This window comes from Triturus cristatus, chromosome 7, assembly GCF_964204655.1.
Source record: "Triturus cristatus chromosome 7, aTriCri1.1, whole genome shotgun sequence".
In the NCBI taxonomy this organism is placed as follows: Eukaryota; Metazoa; Chordata; class Amphibia; order Caudata; family Salamandridae; genus Triturus; species Triturus cristatus.
In genome coordinates this window covers 1,873,234,984-1,873,250,466 of record NC_140590.1, presented here as the reverse complement: position 1 = coordinate 1,873,250,466, position 15,483 = coordinate 1,873,234,984, and the positions used below count along the sequence as shown (strand labels likewise).

General features: G+C 46.5%; 1 protein-coding gene across 1 annotated transcript in view; it reads left to right on the top strand.

Annotated features, from left to right (window-relative positions):
- The window catches only part of LOC146813561 (uncharacterized), a 467,883-nt gene that overhangs the window by 263,863 nt on the left and 188,537 nt on the right, over positions 1 to 15,483 (top strand). The window lies entirely within an intron of this gene.

Sequence of the window (15,483 nt, the reverse complement as noted above, 5' to 3'; positions counted from 1 at the left end):
CAGCCTCCCTCCTCGAGCATCTACAGGCCAAAATGATTAAAAATGAGGAAGGGGGCACACAGCCTTTTCGGGACCCCATATCCCGGGCCCGCAATGTCAAAGGTGGTTGCCCTGGAGCCCATCCACCACAGACTCATTGGAGCCATTGGAGGAGCTCCAAGGCCCCTGTGACCCCAGCCAGCTCCTCGCATGCAGAGGGGGCCGGCATTGCTCCCGCTGAGACGGGGCAGCAACTAGCGCTGCTCCCTCTAGGCAGGAACAATATTTTGATGTGTGTGAGGGTTTGAGTATACTATAAGCTATGGTTGTTGAGCCTTATCGTGCAGTACACTCACAAATACCTTCTTGGGTCCAGTCAGGTTTGTTTATTCAACCTTAAGCTCAACCCTGGGTAGCTGTGGCTGTGAGCAGTAACGCTTAGAAACAAACTGTGTGTAAAGCTTTTAACAGCATGAAACAATGAAATAGGAAAGTCACAACATACGAAAGAAAGAAGCAAGTAATTTCTAAAAACATATTATATTTTTATGAATTTGGAGAGACCTTGATGAACAAAATCAACCAGAGACATTTGAAAAGTTTGAAACAGTTTGGCTACTACGGCCCGGGTTGGGTGACCACTTCTTGTAGGACAGAGATCTAGGGGGCCAAAGACAACACTTTAGACAGTTACCTGGCCACCAGAACATTTTTAAAGCAAGATTTAAATTTTACAAGTCAAGGGCCATTGAAATCAACTGAGTGGTCCAGATGCTGAGGGATGCAGGAAAAGAATGCTCCGTTTGTGTTGCAGTCGATGGGGTGTCTTTGTGGGTGCCCCTCGGCCACGGGTGAAGTGGGGCAAACTTGGCCACAGAGATCGGGGTCCCTCAAAGGCCTCTACATTTGCAGTAGCAGGCCAACGGATGATGGGCTACTGGTCAGTCTGCACCACGGTTGGGGCGAAAACCTTAGGTGGGGGCTAGTGTCCCTTGGGTGCAATGAACTGTATGTGAAGACCCTAGGCAGCCTAATAATTCATAGCACTGATGCTTATATATATCAATACAAATGAACGCCAAGCAAAACCATAAAAGTACTAGCAGGGGGTTCTTGTTTTTCACACCTTAGGTGCAATGAATCCAGACTTGGATAGGACTCCTGGGGCAGGCAGACTCGGTTGCAACCTTTGGCTCTCTCAGATTCATCCTCTTAGGTGCCCAGCGACTGGTAGCAGCAAACCATCTGCGGTGGCTACCAACTTGTCGGTCTGGGCTTCTTCAGCTCTTGTGTCCCTAGAGCTGGTTCCAGGAGATCAGCGGACTGATCTTTGGAGTCAATGCTGTAGGTTGGGGCTGAGATTCAACTTTTTCCTGAGCCAGGAGCTGCAGGCACAGTTCAAACTTTGCTACCCCAAAGTGCAGCAGGTGCAGAACTTCCAACGGTGCAGCCTCCCTTAGTGCTGGTCCAAGGGCAGCTGGGCAGTCCTTCTTTGGTCCTCTCTCTGATTCCGAAGTGGTCTGAGGGTCAGAGTGACAGGTGCCTTATTTATCACAGGAAAGTGCCCTGAGGGGATCACACAGTCACTAGCTAGTGGGCTACTGGGTCCCTTCCTACCTAGTGACGAAGTTACTGTGATGTTTGCCATCTGGCTATCCCAGATTGCCATATTCTTGCTTCTTTCAAGATGGCACAACCCTTCCATGGGCGTCAGTTGGTTGGTAGTCCAGCCTAGAGGTGCGGCTACCAGAGTGCTGCAAGTTTGGGGGAGAGTTTTCCCTCCTTGAACCTGTCTTCAGAATCCTGCTCAGGGGTGTTGGTGCTTCTTCCCTCACAAAGGCGGCTTTGCGTTTGAAGCTCACCTTTTGGGCTAACACCCTGAGTGGCCATCCTGGGAGAGGAGGTGATACCTCACTCTGTGGTAACTGTCTTTGTTCCTGGGCTGGGGGATGGTTCACATGTCTCCCCATGTGGTCAGAAATATGTCTGTGTGCCAGAGCTTTCAAGAGGCTCCTGGGCTAGCTGGAGTACAGAGTGGCAACTTTCTAAAAGTTGCTTAACTCTAATTGTGGCAATACATTTTATCTGGGCATCAGGTCGGGTTTAATGCCATGAATAGTATGATACCTTACATGACCCAGTTACGTAGTCCCATTCAGTAGGTAGCCACGTTGGGGTGCCAACCGTTAACCCTGTGTTAGCCAATGGGGCTACTAACTTTATCCATAACCAAACGACAATTTGTAAGTGTTGCTTTTAAGACATATTAAAAGTATGTGTCCTACTTAACAAAATACAGCTTCCTCCCATAGGGCTCTATAGGCCTTTTTTATGGGAAACAATCATTGCAACACGGCTGTAACCACGCAGTACCTTTACCACGCATGCGTTACAACGCATGCACTATAACCACACATAGCCATTACCACGCATTGTTTTACAATGCATATGCCTTTACAACAAATTAACATTGTAAAAGTATGAATGGTAAAGACATATACGTTGCATTGGTGGTAAGGGCATATGCTGGTAACAGTGGTAAAGGTGTCGGCGTGGTCAGGGCTTTCGGCATTGGAACCCAGGCGACATTGAAGGAAGCTGTTGTATTCTTAAGCTGTGCGCTGATTCTATGTGATTTTATGTGATAAAACGAATTTTTAAAAGCAATTTTTTAAATAACGTTTTTAATATTGCTATTTGCACCTTACCTGTTTAACGTGTGGTACAGTTGAAACGGGAAGCGGGAAGCTCTAGGGACGGAGTTTTGTTCAATACTCCGGGGGCGGCGGACATTTTGGGGAGGTGGAGGTTAGCGGTGCAGCTGCCGCAGAGAGCTTGGGCGGCAAGGCTCAAAAGGGGCGGATGTGGCGAGCGCGCACTGGAACCCAGGCGACATTGAAGGAAGCTGTTGTATTCTTAAGCTGTGCGCTGATTCTATGTGATTTTATGTGATAAAACGAATTTTTAAAAGCAATTTTTTAAATAACGTTTTTAATATTGCTATTTGCACCTTACCTGTTTAACGTGTGGTACAGTTGAAACGGGAAGCGGGAAGCTCTAGGGACGGAGTTTTGTTCAATACTCCGGGGGCGGCGGACATTTTGGGGAGGTGGAGGTTAGCGGTGCAGCTGCCGCAGAGAGCTTGGGCGGCAAGGCTCAAAAGGGGCGGATGTGGCGAGCGCGCACTGGAACCCAGGCGACATTGAAGGAAGCTGTTGTATTCTTAAGCTGTGCGCTGATTCTATGTGATTTTATGTGATAAAACGAATTTTTAAAAGCAATTTTTTAAATAACGTTTTTAATATTGCTATTTGCACCTTACCTGTTTAACGTGTGGTACAGTTGAAACGGGAAGCGGGAAGCTCTAGGGACGGAGTTTTGTTCAATACTCCGGGGGCGGCGGACATTTTGGGGAGGTGGAGGTTAGCGGTGCAGCTGCCGCAGAGAGCTTGGGCGGCAAGGCTCAAAAGGGGCGGATGTGGCGAGCGCGCACTGGAACCCAGGCGACATTGAAGGAAGCTGTTGTATTCTTAAGCTGTGCGCTGATTCTATGTGATTTTATGTGATAAAACGAATTTTTAAAAGCAATTTTTTAAATAACGTTTTTAATATTGCTATTTGCACCTTACCTGTTTAACGTGTGGTACAGTTGAAACGGGAAGCGGGAAGCTCTAGGGACGGAGTTTTGTTCAATACTCCGGGGGCGGCGGACATTTTGGGGAGGTGGAGGTTAGCGGTGCAGCTGCCGCAGAGAGCTTGGGCGGCAAGGCTCAAAAGGGGCGGATGTGGCGAGCGCGCACTGGAACCCAGGCGACATTGAAGGAAGCTGTTGTATTCTTAAGCTGTGCGCTGATTCTATGTGATTTTATGTGATAAAACGAATTTTTAAAAGCAATTTTTTAAATAACGTTTTTAATATTGCTATTTGCACCTTACCTGTTTAACGTGTGGTACAGTTGAAACGGGAAGCGGGAAGCTCTAGGGACGGAGTTTTGTTCAATACTCCGGGGGCGGCGGACATTTTGGGGAGGTGGAGGTTAGCGGTGCAGCTGCCGCAGAGAGCTTGGGCGGCAAGGCTCAAAAGGGGCGGATGTGGCGAGCGCGCACTGGAACCCAGGCGACATTGAAGGAAGCTGTTGTATTCTTAAGCTGTGCGCTGATTCTATGTGATTTTATGTGATAAAACGAATTTTTAAAAGCAATTTTTTAAATAACGTTTTTAATATTGCTATTTGCACCTTACCTGTTTAACGTGTGGTACAGTTGAAACGGGAAGCGGGAAGCTCTAGGGACGGAGTTTTGTTCAATACTCCGGGGGCGGCGGACATTTTGGGGAGGTGGAGGTTAGCGGTGCAGCTGCCGCAGAGAGCTTGGGCGGCAAGGCTCAAAAGGGGCGGATGTGGCGAGCGCGCACTGGAACCCAGGCGACATTGAAGGAAGCTGTTGTATTCTTAAGCTGTGCGCTGATTCTATGTGATTTTATGTGATAAAACGAATTTTTAAAAGCAATTTTTTAAATAACGTTTTTAATATTGCTATTTGCACCTTACCTGTTTAACGTGTGGTACAGTTGAAACGGGAAGCGGGAAGCTCTAGGGACGGAGTTTTGTTCAATACTCCGGGGGCGGCGGACATTTTGGGGAGGTGGAGGTTAGCGGTGCAGCTGCCGCAGAGAGCTTGGGCGGCAAGGCTCAAAAGGGGCGGATGTGGCGAGCGCGCACTGGAACCCAGGCGACATTGAAGGAAGCTGTTGTATTCTTAAGCTGTGCGCTGATTCTATGTGATTTTATGTGATAAAACGAATTTTTAAAAGCAATTTTTTAAATAACGTTTTTAATATTGCTATTTGCACCTTACCTGTTTAACGTGTGGTACAGTTGAAACGGGAAGCGGGAAGCTCTAGGGACGGAGTTTTGTTCAATACTCCGGGGGCGGCGGACATTTTGGGGAGGTGGAGGTTAGCGGTGCAGCTGCCGCAGAGAGCTTGGGCGGCAAGGCTCAAAAGGGGCGGATGTGGCGAGCGCGCAGCGGACGCACGCAGCGGGCGCGCCAAAGGCGCGCCAAAGGCAAGCCCGTCTGCGCCCGTCCGCGCCCTAACGAGACCAGAGGCCATGACCCCTGCTCCCGCTATCATAGCACCTCGCCCCTACACGTCCGAACAGCTACGAGATTTGCAGGACACGCACAATTGTCATCATTGTCTGGGCCCCCCCTTTGATCAAAATCACTGTGTTCAATGCAATTTCTCCCTAAAGCCTAAGGTTCAGGCAGGAAAGACCTGCCCTGAAAACATTGATTTTAAAATGAAGTTAGTAAACTGCCGCTCATTGTCAAAACATGCGTTAGAATTGAGACTGCTCCTAGAAGATACCAGACCAGATGTAATGTTCCTCACGGAGACTTGGCTCACGGACTGTTCTAATTCAGCGGTCGTTCAGGCACTTCCCCAAGGTTACATCATGCAAAGGCAAGATCGCCCCCTTACAAGAGGTGGAGGGCTCGCTATTATTCATAGGGACTCTTTTAGCTGTAGGATCTCGGACGGGCTCCTCCGGGATTGCGAAAGTTGTTCCTTTTCAATCAATTTCACACCCACTTGCACCTTCTCAGGCATGTTAATATATCGCCCCCCAGGGGCTATAGGATCTTTTCTTGAGGATTTGGTGGATAATATATCTGTCTTGGTCAGCTCCCTGCCTAATCTCACTATTCTGGGAGACCTTAACTTACATCTTGAATCCCGCGATGCTATGCACGTGGAGGAATTATTGGACGCCTTAGAGGCGCTACTTCTCCCCCAGAAAGTGACAGGCCCAACGCACATCAAAGGTCACCTGTTGGACCCGATTTTTACTAATACCCTTATCCAGGTAGACGACCCTCAGCCGCTCCCCTGGACGGACCACTTTTTAATTTCACTCACCTGGTCAGCACCAACGAATAGGAAGGTTGAAAACCATTCCAAAATTTTGAATCGGAATTGGTCCAATATTTCCATGGAAGAATGGACCACCATGCTCAAAGAAACACGCCCCCTTCTCGACCCTGACCCGGAAATGGCAAACCTGCAATTTAATCACTGGATTAAAAATTCATTAGATGTATTAGCCCCTTTAAGTCTCAGGGACATTAAAAAGGGCCCAAAGAAAGTTGCATGGTTCACTAGGGAACTGAGAGACCTTAAACGGAAATGTAAGCAACTCGAGAGACAATGGAGGAAAGACTTTTCACCTGAGAAAAAGAAAGTATATCGCGATGCAATAAAACGGTATAAAGCGGAGATCACGAAAACTCAATCCAATTTCTATGAAAAAAAGATTTTATCTGCGCCCAATTCCCCTAGAGAAATTTTTAAAATTTTTAAATCTTTGACTATCCCTCCACTCACCACAACGATCCCCACTGATGTACAAGGTCGCTGCAATAACCTAGCAGAGTACTTCCAGGACAAGGTACAAGTGATTTACTCAGCCTTTCCGGCAGTCGCCACTGCGGACCTCGATGCTTTGACGAAAGAAATTGGAATACGTCGTGGTCAGAGCTTGGTCTCTTTCCCGCCCCTGGATTTAGATATAGCAACGACCTTACTTAATAAACTTAAATCAGGGTCACCTAAAGACCAGGCGCCTCCCACGGTGCTGCAAAAGGTTGCTTCAGAAGTAGCCCCTGTATTGGTAACTCTCATTAACTCTTCATTGGCAACAGGCAAGGTTCCTCCACTTTGGAAGGAAGCAATGGTGAAGGCCTTGTTAAAAAAACCTGGTTCTGATCCTGAGGTAATGGCAAACTATCGCCCTATTTCTCTGCTCCCGGGAACAGCTAAAATAGCAGAGAAGTATGTTAATTCCATCCTCTCCACTTATTTAGAGGAACATGACTGCCTGCACCTTACACAGACTGGTTTTAGATCTCGCCAGGGAACTGAAACGGCCTTGATTGCCGTAGTGGAGGAGGCAAGGAAAATTATGGACTCTGGAGGATCAGCTGCAATAATTCTCCTTGATCTCAGTGTGGCTTTTGATACCGTCAACCATCAAATTCTTATTGCAAGATGTCATGAGATGGGGATAAACGGTACCGCACTGAGGTGGATTGCCTCTTTTCTGGAAGGTCGGACATTCCAGCTTTTCGAGGAGAATGTTACCTCCAGGATTGTGCCTTTGAAGAGTGGAGTGCCTCAGGGCTCATCACTTAGCCCCACTCTTTTTAATATTTATATGTGTCCTTTAGCCAAAATTGTAGAGGCATTTGGCATACAAATTGTTACGTATGCCGATGACACTCAGTTGATCGTCTCCCTTAAAGACGCAGGACAACCGGGAAGCAATCTTTCCAGGTGCCTTGAGGAAATATCCGTTTGGATGAAAAAGTCCTGTCTCCAGCTGAATGGGATTAAAACAGAGCTTATGCTGCTTGGTAAACCTTTACTCCCAGACATGCCGTTGGCTTGGCCTGGGTGTATGGGAGACCCGCCGATTCCCAAAAAGCATATCAAGAGCTTAGGAGTCTGGCTGGACACTAGACTTGACATGAAGACTCAGGCTATGAAGGTAGCCGGGTGCTGCTTCGGGATTATGAAGTCAGCACGAAAGATTCTGCCCCTTCTCCCGTTTCAAGCAAGAAGACTACTCCTCCAGGCACTGATTCTGTCACGTTTGGATTACGCTAATGCGTTATATTTAGGAGCCCCCCTGTTCACATTGGGTATACTACAAAAGGTTCAGAACTGTGCGGCCAGAATCCTCCTGAAAATTCCTCGGAGAGAATCAGCAAGAAGGGCAATTAGACAGCTACATTGGCTTCCTGTCTCGGAAAGGATTAAATTTAAGGCCCTCTGTGTCACGCATAAGATCATGGCCGCGAATGGCCCTTTAATCCTTCGAAGGATAGTCTTTCCATATCACCCCAGAAGGCATCTGCGCTCTGCAAATAAGCGCCTCGCTATGGTACCAAGAATTGCCAGGACGAGATGTGGAGGTCGTTGTTTCTCTTATGTCGCCTCTAAGACATGGAACACCCTCCCAGACTCCATCCGTATGGAGGAAGAATACCTGCCTTTTCGACGGCTTCTGAAAACGCACCTTTTTCCTATGGTATAATCTGATCTGCCTAGTCGTCTGGTTTCCTAGCGCTGGGAGGCCTCAGGGTAGCCATGCGCTTTATAAATGCCTCTTCTATTCTATTCTATTCTAGAGGAAACAGAGACACCCTTTTGCTTCCTCTAGACGACCTGTGCCACGCCTCACCCCAGAAGAGCTGCCTCGTTGTCCTGTAGAGGTAAGGGGGATTGGGCCTGGGGTGGGAGTACGGATTTAGGGCTTTTTACTGGGATGTTTGTTTTTTTATTCGGGTCTGGTGATGAGAAATTTGCCCTTGTCACTAAGGTATATTAAGAAAGTCACTTGTGAATGTGATAAGTTGCTACGCACACTACGCTTTAAAATGTTTTACTTGGGCAAAACGAGTCGCATGCGGCTGGTAATTTGTCACTCTCTTTCTTTTTAAAATGTTTTTAATATATGTGTGATTTTGGGCTGTTGACCTATTGGGTTTTAGTATGGAGAAATTTTAAATGCTCATTTTGTTATATCTTATAAGCCGAAGTCATGTGTTGGTTGAATTGATTCAAATGTGTGCTGTGCACTACTGATTTTATGATACTCGTGATTGTTTATATTTATGTATTGGGTAACGTTCAATATTTCTTTAAGAATTTATTTCTTAGAAATAAAGTATTTTGACTTGACTTGACTCATACAGCCATTCACACACCCACTCACAGACCCATTCAGCCACTCACACCCATTCACAGACCCATACAGCCACTCACACACCCTCTCACAGACCCATACAGCTACTCTCACACCCATTTACACCACAACAAAACCTCTCACTCACCCATTCATATACCCATACACTGATTACCCTGAATTGTGATTTTTTTTACTTTTAAAATGTATATTAAAAATAATTGTGAGAATAAAATGTTTTTATATAGTTGTAAAAAATACTATTACTAGATTAAATTTATAGGTGGAATTGTAGTACAATCTATATAAAACAAACTGTGAAATTCACTAAAAAACAAAGGTTACAGGCACGTTATAGCTAGAAATTAATTTTAAAAAATGTAGAAATTCACAGAAAAAACAAAGGTTACAGTAACATTATATTTAAGAAATAGAATTGAAAAAACTTTAGAAATTCACTGAAAAAAAAAAGGTCACAGGGACATTATGGTTAGGCTCAGATTTTACACGCACAAAACCATAGAAAGTCAGCAGTTACCTGAGGTAACTATAACTTTCGCCAACTCAATGCACTGCTTATGACGTCATATATTACATCACTCATACTGACATGGTCAGTGACATCACTGGTGATATCGCTGATGACATCTAAAATGACATCACTGATGACAGAATCCACCAATATAAACTCCAATATATTTGATAAAATACCATTAAATCTTTTTTTAAATAATGAATGAAGAAGGATGACTGACATACAGCACAGGACTCGCTGTACGCTCAACAACTACTACACTCAGCTATTACTCAAGAGAGAGTTGTCTGTGGATAATCCTGCCTCTTGAAATTCATTGCTCTAATAACTAATCACCAAAGTAACAAATCAAACCAAACAGATAACTCTATAGGAATACAGAACACATCCATTCGTCAGCATGGAAAGAGGTTTTAATGGATATGTCAGTTTTACACATAGTACTACAACACACACCCAGAACAGAGGTCTCAGTGGACAAGGCACCATGTCACAAGCCACTAGTAAAATCATTCTTCATTCTGGAGAAAGGTGTGAGCAGAGAGGTCAGTGTGATGTAGATGTCTATGACACTGAGTCATCACACAGGAGAAAGGTCTTAGTGAACAGATGAAGTTATTGTAATGTATACTACAGTCATTCATCACGAAGGACAGGGACCGATGGAAACTGGTCAATATGTCGCCACTGGGTGGTTATAGTTAGATGTGCTTTTCCATAAACTTCCCGCTTTTTGTTTGCTAATAACTTTGGATCCCGTTTGAAGAAGCTTCCTCAAATGTTTCACAGAAGAAACAAATTCATTTCAGCTCCTTCCTGGAAAGTTGCGGAAGAAATCTGTCAAGCAGGGGCCAAGAAAAAAGATGGGGTCAAAAAAGAAAATGTCCCCATATATTTTCCATGAAATTCTTTAAGCAGGACTACTGCAAAAACTTCTGAACGGAATTACACCAAATTCAGCAAGAAGCCGTATCTTGAATTGCAGAGTGTGCTTTTTGTGATTTGTGTAAACGGGTTCAGTAGTTTTGTAGAGATTATGGTTACAAAATATTTGTATATCTGAATGGCTTGGTTTGAGGGACTTTCACGAGAGTTCCTAGGACCCAATTTGAAAAAATCGAATATTCTGATTGGTCCAGAGAGCATTTTTTTACTTGGGCCACCTCGGTCCCACTGGAGACACGTTCCTGCGGGAGTGTGCTCTTTGATTGGCAGACAGCAACATGAGAACAATGTTGCTGGCAGCCATTACAGGACTCGGAGACTTAGTCCACTGTCCTGAAGATTAAAAAAATAAATAACTTATGGGGTTAGGGTAGGGATACCCTGCCATCCTCGGCCCTGTGGAGGGGACCCAGAGGGATCCCCTCCCGGCCAAAATACAAATAAATGTAGCAATCTTTGTTGCGCTCCCATGAGTCCCGTGGGATTGCAACAAAAAAAAGATAACAAAATGGAGACTGAATTATTTTTATATATACCTAAATGAGGAGAGGGCATACATAGGGCTCACCTCCCTGAGCCTATTTTGGACCCCCAGAGAGCTCTTCCCCCAGGGCCAGGTATATTACTGAAGTGGAGAGGGCAGCATGGCCCCCTTCCTCGACCCATTTTCGACCATTGGGAACCCCCTCTCCCGGGGACAATGTTTTAATTAAGGTGTAGGGGGCACCCGGGGCCCCTAAGCCTAAGGAGGCCCCTGCGACCATATTCAAAAATAAAGTGATGGGTTCTGCATGGGCCCACTACCTGAGCCTTAAAAATGTCTGGGGGACCCCATGCCCCAGGGCTGTCACTTCAAAGAAAATAGAGGGAGACGCGTGGCCCTCCTCGCTGAGCCTCAAATGGCCCCAGGGACCTCAACCCCCGGACCGGCTGATTTACTGGGTCCCAGGGAGCCCACCCCTGGGCCACAGTAGTTTATCTGCCTGCACTATTTTTTTTGCTCCCATCTGGCGGAATAATTTTTTAATCTCCTGCCAAACAGGAGCAAAAACGATGTCTGCTGCCGGTCGGCGGCAAATTTAAAAATGCTCCCACCGGCTGTGAGCAGACTTGTGTTCTGTTTCCTGCATAAACTAATGTGGACAGGAAACAAAACACATATATCTCCCATCCGGAGAGAACATGTAAAAAGCAGCTGCTCCCATGGACAGGAGCAATACCTGCTCCCACACCATTCAGGGACTTGTGCGGCCGGATGCAGAGTACTGAGGCCCAATGTTATCCAATGGGGATAGGGGGCCTCCGGTTGGTGGCTGCTCACAAGCAGACCACAAGGTTGTGGGAGCAAAGCTCCGGGTGTTAGGCTCAGGGCAAAGGGGGATCCGATTTAGCACCCAAAGTACACCCAAAGCGAGGCAGGGGCAGCTGGGTGCCGGGTGCTGCTTTGGTGTTGGGTGCCCTGTTGATTTCAATGGGGATTCTCCAGTTTGGACAAACACTGCAGGCTCAGGGACGAAGATCTTCTGGAGGTGACCACCGGTTTGAGAGGTAAGTTGGAATGCCTGGGGATGCTGGCACACAGTCGATTGGGCCACCCAAGGCCGTTGGGCTTTGGGTGCAGGGGTGTCTTTAGGCGTCAGGTTTTCCTACCAGCTCTGGTCGTGGATGGGGGGATCGTCCAGGTCGGAGATCACCAGACCTCAGGTCAGGATCACCGGGGAGACCTCCTCGTGGTGTTGGGCCACTTGAACTCGGGCGGTGAGCGTCAAGTGCAGAGTGGTGCAGACTTGCGGATTTGGCCGGAGCCAGAGTCTGTGGATGAGCAAATCCGGTGCTCAGGGGAGACAAAGGGCCAGATGTATCACCGCTTTTTGTGTTCGCAAACGGTCCGATTCGCATTTTAGCAAAATGCATTTAGCAATATATCAATATTTTTGAATTCGCAATATGAGCAATCACAATTATTTGCGATTACCTAAATTGCGAATGCAGTTAGGGAATCGCAATTTGGTTGACACAATGTGTCTAAAATGTAATTAACAGTTAGAAATTTAATGGAAACTATGTGGCACAAATTCAATTTACAGATGGTAATTCTACGCGCGTTTCGGCACACTGGGGTGCCTTCGTCAGGAAAAAAGGCCACAGCTGAAAGTTACGATGAATCCAAAAAATGATGATGAAAAGAAGAACATTCGGCTTCTAGGAATAATGAAGCCGATTCAGTTCCTAGATATGATCTCTGGACTTGGTTCCACACATTCAGATTTGACGTGAAAATGTTTGTGACAGAGAGGCGCACTATCGATTTGATGCGAAGTGCATGTTTACAATCGTCCTTTTTCAGATATATGATGCAATAAACATCATTTAGGGTGCCGATTATTTTCTGCAGGATGGATACTTTTTTTATTGATGTCAATAAGTTTGTATATTACGCTGGTTTTCTACAGGATGATCACGATTTTTTTCTATTTTAGCGGATCGGGAACCTCCCGATGAAGGGTTCCTTCTCACACCTTCTACTCTGTGTGTAAGAACTGTGTGCCACATGTGCACACTTACCTTTTTTGGGGGTGCATCAGGGTGGCCTTTTGTCCCCCCTATCACCCTTGAAATAGCATTCGCAATTTGCGAATACCTATTTGGTACTGAAAAATTGCGAATGTCTTCCCATTCATTCCTATGGGCCCCTAAGAATGAATGGGAAGGCATTCCTTAATAGCGAATCGGAATTTGCAATTCGCTATTAAGGAATATGTAGGAATCTCAACATTTTTGCTAAAACCTACATACATTGCATTTTGCAATTCTATAATAGCGAATAGGTCAAATTCGCTTTTATAGAATCGCAAAACGCAATCTTCATACATCTGGCCCAAAGTCTTTCTTGTGGAATGCAGGGCAGGTCCTCGGGGTTCTTGAGGTTACCGGCTGCAGGACACACTGGGATTTCACTGCCACAGGTTTGAGGTGGGGACTGGCCAGTAGGCTGGGGCCAAGTCAGGGGGCGTCCTCCTCTTCTTAGCTTCGGCATGCTCTTCGGTCCTTTGTCAGTTCTTGTCTGAGGAAGCAAGGTTCAGAGATGCCCCTAAATACTAAATTTAGGGGCGTTACAGGTAGGAAAAAGGTTGGGACCAATGGGTCCCTCCCTTGGGGTGGGTACACTCCCTATTATGCCACCCTCTGGTGGGAGGGGAGCAGATGCCTCTCTCTGGTTGGCTAGAGCCTCCCATCTGCAAGATGGCGGGGACTGAGAGTTGTGCTTCACCTCACCTCCCCCACCTGAGGGTTGGGGTTGGAAAATGTGGTCATACCTCTCTTCCTCTCTTGGTTATCCCACCGATTCTCCCACCCAAAGTGGGGGTCAGAACCATTGTGTGCCAGTTACTGAAAGCAGAAACAGGTCTGGGGAAGCTCACAAAGGTGTCATGCCTTTGAAGCTTCCCCTTCATGGACCCTTCCCATCCTGGAGGAGGAGGCTTGGCACCTCGTCCCACAAGGTGCATTGTTTCAGACCACAGAGAGCAGCAGGCTCTCGGCCTAGTGGTCCAGAAACATGTCTGGTGGTGGCAGCCTGCGCAGCCACTCAGTCTGGACACTAGTGTTAGGTCATTTTTCTGGGGGCAACCCTAAGATGCCCTCTGACTGCATTTTTCATTACATTCCACACTGTCATCAGTGTGGGTTTAATGTGCTGAGACGTTTGATACCAAATTTCTCAGTTTTCAGTGCTGCCTTTATGGTGCTGTAGAGTTCGTAATGACAAACTCTCAGCACCATATACTCTTAATGGCATTACTGCACTTACAATGTCTAAGAATTGGCTTAGACACTGTAGGGGTTCAGGACTCATGCACCTGTACCCTCACCACTGGTATAGTGCACTCAGCCAGAGGGATGACTGGCCTATGCCAGGGCAGTGGGTTGTAGGCAGGGCACACAGGGATGTGGGCCATGTCGACTCTTCACTTTGTTCTGCACTGTGGGAGGGCAGGTTTGATAAACAGGCGAGGAGGCTGAATATATGTTCCAAAAGGACGGTTTTTATTAGCAAAAGTAGAAATGGTAGGTTGTTCGATATGTATTTCTTCTTGCTCCTCTCTGGATTTGGCTGAGCTTGATGGGGATTCAGAGGTTGATGTTCCCGGCTCCTCCTCTTCAGTACAAAGGTGCTTTCCCCGGAGGCTCATAAGAGAGGGAAAGAGGGAGCCGACAGTTTACTGTTCTGAAAATCAATTAGTGTCAAGTACCTGTCACTGTGAGAAGTTGGCCTGATGTATGATGTCACTAGTTCTAGTGTACACCTTATATCAGTCCAAATACCCTTATATTGATTGGTTGTAAAGTCAACCTTATAGACCAGCTATCCTAGTGGTAGCATGGACAAGAGCAGTCTTAGGCTAAACTCTGAATGGCATGTGAAGCCAGCTGTGATACCATATATAATCCCTTGAATACCAAATGAAAGGACACCACAACAGATATATATATAAAATAAAGTGTATTTATTCTAAGAAAACCCTCAGCACTCTTTATGAGATTAGAGGTAAGTACAACACAGTCTTATTTATGCATACAGTAAGTCACACAGGTAAGTAATACAGTTTTCCCCTAGGGGCCACGCAAACCATATACTAAGTAAGTGGTATAAGGACCACTGTCACGGAAATAGGATAGGCCTAGGCCTAGGGAATCGCTGGGGCTACACTATACTACCAAAGGTTAGGAAGTGGGAGGCCCACGGGATTCGTATGCAGAGTGGAAACACTCACGCGTAATGCGTAAAAGTCACTAGCAATAGTACAGTTTAGAAATAGATAGATTTAGGACACTTCCGGAGTAGCTAGGAAGTTGAGACTTGAAACTTAGACACTAGGATAGTCACTATCCTGATGAGCACCGGAGTACCCAAGTTACCTAGCCCACAGGCTGCGGGTGCATAGGGGTGAAGTTGCGTCGGGTTTCGTCGTCGACTCCTATGGATGCCTGAAGAAAGATGCTGACAGGCAGTCAGTGAAGAGTGTCCGGTGGATCCCAAGGCTGGGATCAAGAAGAGAGGAGACCTGCAAGCAGAGGGGACAGAGTCAAGGTCACTAGCTAGTGACCACGTGGAACCAGGAAGGAACCAGACGATGTCGTGAAGATTTGCAGGTGAAGGTGAAGCTTGTCACTGCAGCCAGGAGGACCAGGAAGCGTCCAGGACGACCAGGACCAGGAGGCGAGCTGTCCCACGAAGGCTCTTGCTGTCGGCGGCGTCGAAGTTGGACTAGG